This window comes from Leucoraja erinacea, unplaced genomic scaffold, assembly GCF_028641065.1.
Source record: "Leucoraja erinacea ecotype New England unplaced genomic scaffold, Leri_hhj_1 Leri_1626S, whole genome shotgun sequence".
NCBI classification, from domain to species: Eukaryota; Metazoa; Chordata; class Chondrichthyes; order Rajiformes; family Rajidae; genus Leucoraja; species Leucoraja erinaceus.
In genome coordinates, this window is record NW_026575920.1 from 20001 (window position 1) to 24798 (window position 4798).

Consider the following 4798-nt stretch of genomic DNA (forward strand, 5'->3'; position numbering starts at 1 on the left):
GGAATGAAGCTCTCAAGCAGGGGCAGCGCGGGGATTGGTCCGCCAATGGGAGCTCGCCTCTCTCCGCCTTCCCGCTCCCACCGCCAATGGGAATGCGGCTCTCAAGCAGGGAGAGCGCGGGGATTGGTCCGCCAATAGGAGCTCGTCTCTCTCCGGCCGCCCGCGCTCACAGCCAATGGGAAGGCAACTCTCAAGCAGAGACAGCGCGGGGATTGGTCCGCCAATAGGAGCTCGCCTCTCTCCGCCGCCAGCGATCACAGCCAATGGGAAGGCGGCTCTCACACCGGGACCGCGCGGGGATTGGTCCGCCAATGGGTGGACCCCTCTCTCTCCGCCTTCCTGCGCTCACAGCGCCAATGGGAAGGCGGCTCTCAAGCCGGGACCGCGCGATGATTGGTCCGACAATGGGAGCTCGTCTCTCTCCGCCTTCCCGCTCCCACAGCCAATGGGAAGGCGGCTCTCAAGCAGGGGGAGCGCTGCGATTGGTCCGCCAATGAGAGGGCCCCTCTCTCCAGCCGCCCGCGCTCTCCGCCAATGGGGGAGAGGCTCTCAAGCAGGGGCAGCGCTGCGATTGGTCCACCAATGGGAGCTCGTCTCTCTCCGGCCGCCCCTGCTCACGGCCAATGGGAATGCGGCTCTCAAGCCGGGGGAGCGCGATGATTGGTCCACCAATGGGAGGGACCCTCTCTCCGGCCGCCCGCACTCACAGCCAATGGGAAGGCGGCTCTCAAGCTGGGGGAGCGCTGCGATTGGTCCGCCAATGGGAGGGCCCCTCTCTCCGCCGCCAGCGATCACCGCCCATAGGACGGCGGCTCTCAAGCCAGGACCGCGCTGCGATTGGTCAACCAATGGGAGGGCCCCTCTCTCCGGCCTCCCCTGCTCACGGCCAATGGGGGAGAGGCTCTCAAGCCGGGAGAGCGCTGCGATTGGTCCTCCAATGGGTGGGCCCCTCTCTCCGCCTTCCCGCTCCCACGGCCAATGGGAAGGCGGCTCTCAAGCAGGGGGAGCGTGATGATTGGTCCACCAATGGGAGGGACCCTCTCTCCGCCTTCCCGCTCCCACCGCCAATGGGAAGGAGGCTCTCAAGCCGGGACCGAGCTGCGATTGGTCCGCCAATGGGAGGGACCCTCTCTCCGCCTTCCCGCGCTCCCGGCCAATGGGGGAGAGGCTCTCAAGCCGGGGGAGCGCGGGGATTGGTCCGCCCTCTACAATGGGTCTCCCCTTCCCGCCAAAAACCTTACACCACCCCCCCCCCCCCATTCATTCACAACTTCCTGGTTGTTGGGGGGGGGAGGGGGGTGCAGATGCTGCTTTAAACCACCAGGTGGCGGAGAGCGTATGGGCGTTGTTGACACTTGCGGGCGGTGCAACGAGGCAAATTCCTTGTATGTGAATATACTTGAGAGGGGATCTTATAGAAACTTACAAAATTCTTAAGGGGTTGGACAGGCTAGATGCAGGAAAGATTGTTCCCGATGTTGGGGAAGTCCAGGACAAGGGGTCACAGCTTAAGGATAAGGGGGAAATCCTTTAAAACCGAGATGAGGAGAACTTTTTGCACACAGAGAGTGGTGAATCTCTGGAACTCTCTGCCGCAGAGGGTAGTTGAGGCCACACACACAGTTCATTGGCTATATTTAAGAGGGAGTTAGATGTGGCCCTTGTGGCTAAGGGGATCAGGGGGTATGGAGAGAAGGCAGGTACGGGATACATTGTTGGATGATCAGCCGTGATCATATTGAATGGCGAATGGTGCCGGCTCGAAGGGCCGAATGGCCTCTACTCCTGCACCTAATTTCTATGTTTCTATGTTTCTAACTCCCGGTGGCTCAGCACTTCAACTCCCCCTCCCCCTCCCATTCCCAATCCGACCTCTCTGTCCTGGGTCTCCTCCATGGCCAGAGTGAGCAACACCGGAAATTGGAGGAACAGCACCTCATATTCCGCCTGGGCTGCTTGCGTCCGGCGGGCATGAACATTGAATTCTCCCAATTTTGTTAATTCTCTCCCTCTCTCCTCCCCTTCGTTAACCCTCGAGCTGCCTCCTCCCCTTCCTCGGTCCCTCTGCTGTCTCCTCTGCGTAGTTGTTATAAGTAATAATCTCATATATGTTTCAATGAGATGCCCACTCATCCTTCTAAACTCCACAGTGATCTGATTGGGTCGAGCCTGGGATCCTGTGATCTGATTGGCCGCCATCCACATGGTAACAGACGCTGATTGGCCGTCCCTGGAGATTTAGCGGGTACAATGCCGCTGATTGGCCGCCGGCCCCTTAGCAACAGACGCTGATTGGCCGTCCCTGGAGATTTAGCGGGTACAATGCCGCTGATTGGTCGCCGGCCCCTTAGCAACAGACGCTGATTGGCCGTCCCTGGAGATTTAGCGGGTACAATGCCGCTGATTGGCCGCCGGCCCCTTAGCAACAGATGCTGATTGGCTGGTCAGTGAGACGATTCCTCTGATTGGCCGCCTGCATTTTAGTAACAGCCTCCGATTCGCCGTCCAGGGAGAGTGTGCGGGCTAATTCCTTTGATTGGCTGCCACTCCCTTAGTAACAAGCGCCGATTGGCCGTCCTGGGAATGTGTGCGGCTTAATTCCTGTGATTGGCCGTCTGCCCCCTTAGTAACAGACGCTGATTGGCTGGTAAGTGAGAGTGTGCAGGAGATTTCCTCTGATTGGCCGTCTGCCTCTTAGTAACAAGCGCTGATTGGCCGTCCAGGGAGAGTGTGCGGGTTAATTCCTCTGATTGGCCGCCGCCCCCTTAGCAACAGGCGCTGATTGGCCGTCCAGGGAGAGTGTGCGGCTTAATTCCTGTGATTGGCCGCCACCCCCTTAGCAACAGACGTTGATTGGCCGGGATGTGAGAGGGTGCGGGACTATTCCTTTGATTGGCCGCCACCCCCTTAGTAACAGGCGCTGATTGGCCGGGATGAGAGAGGGTGCAGGGTAAATTCGCTGATTGGCCACCGCTCCCTTAGTAACAAGCGCCGATTGGCCGAGATGTGAGCGGGTGCGGGACTATTCCTTTGATTGGCTCCCGCTCCCTTAGTAACAGGCTCCCATTGGCCGCCCCGCGAGAGGTAGCGGGTACAATGCCGCTGATTGGCCGCCGGCCCCTTAGTAACATGCGCTGATTGGCCGTCCAGGGAGAGTGTGCGGGTTAATTCCTGTGATTGGCCGAGATGTGAGAAGGACTATTCCTTTGATTGGCTGCCACTCCCTTAGTAACAGACGTTGATTGGCCGAGATGTGAGAGGCTGCGGGTTAATTCCTCTGATTGGCCGTCTGCTACTTAGTAACAGACGGTGATTGGACGCCTGCCACTTAGTAACAGACGCTGATTGGCTGGTAAGAGAGAGGATGCAGGATAAATTCTCTGATTGGCCACCGCTCCCTTAGCAACAGACGTTGATTGGCCGTCCAGGGAGAGTGTGCGGGTTAATTCCTGTGATTGGCTCCCGCCCCCTTAGCAACAGGCTCCGATTGGCCGGCCCGCGAGAGGTAGCGGGTGCAATGCCGCAGATTGGCCGCCTGCCCCTTAGTAACAGGCTCCGATTGGCCGTCCAGGGAGAGTGTGCGGGTTAATTCCTGTGATTGGCCGGCACCCCCTTAGTAACAGGCGCCGATTGGCCGGGATGAGAGAGTGTGCAGGATAAAATCTCTGATTGGCCACCGCTCCCTTAGTAACAGGCGCCGATTGGCCGTCCAGGGAGAGTGTGCGGGTTAATTCCTGTGATTGGCCGGCGGCTACTTAGTAACAAGCGCTGATTGGCCGCCCCGCGAGAGGTAGCGGGTACAATGCCGCTGATTGGCCGCCATCCCCTTAGCAACAGACGTTGATTGGCCGAGATGTGAGATGGTGTGAGACTATTCCTTTGATTGGCCGCCTGCCCCTTAGTAACAAGCGCTGATTGGCCGGCCCGGGAGAGTGTGCGGGACAATTCCTGTGATTGGCCGCCACTCCCTTAGTAACAAGCGCCGATTGGCCGTCCAGGGAGAGTGTGCGGTTTAATTCCTGTGATTGGCCGGTAGCTACTTAGTAACAGACGCTGATTGGCTGGTAAGTGAGAGGGGGCGGGGGATTTCCTCTGATTGGCCGTCTGCCTCTTAGTAACAGACGCTGATTGGTCGGGATGAGAGAGGGTGCAGGATAAATTCTCTGATTGGCCACCGCTCCCTTAGTAACAAGCGCCGATTGGCCGTCCAGGGAGAGTGTGCGGGTTAATTCCTGTGATTGGCCGGCGGCTACAAAGCAACAGACGTTGATTGGCTGGTATGTGAGAGGGTGCAGGATAAATTCCTTTGATTGGCCGCCACTCCCTTAGTAACAGGCTCTGATTGGCCGTCCAGGGAGAGTGTGCGGGTTGATTCCTGTGATTGGCCGCCACCCCCTTAGCAACAGACGTTGATTGGCCGGGATGAGAGAGGGTGCAGGATAAATTCTCTGATTGGCCACCGCTCCCTTAGTAACAGGCGCCGATTGGCCGATATGTGAGAGTGTGCGGGTTGATTCCTGTGATTGGCCGTCTGCCTCTTAGTAACAGACGCTGATTGGCCGAGATGTGAGAGGCTGTGGGACTATTCCTTTGATTGGCTGCTACCCCCTTAGTAACAGCCGGTGATTGGCTCCCGGCCCCTTGGTAACAGGCTCTGATTGGCCGGCCCGGGAGCGGGAGCGGATTAATTCCTCTTATTGGCCACCGCTCCCTTAGCAACAGACGGTGATTGGCCTGGTCAGTGAGAGGGCGGGGGCAAGGCACGGCAACAAGATGGGCGGGCGCTGCGCCTCCGTTC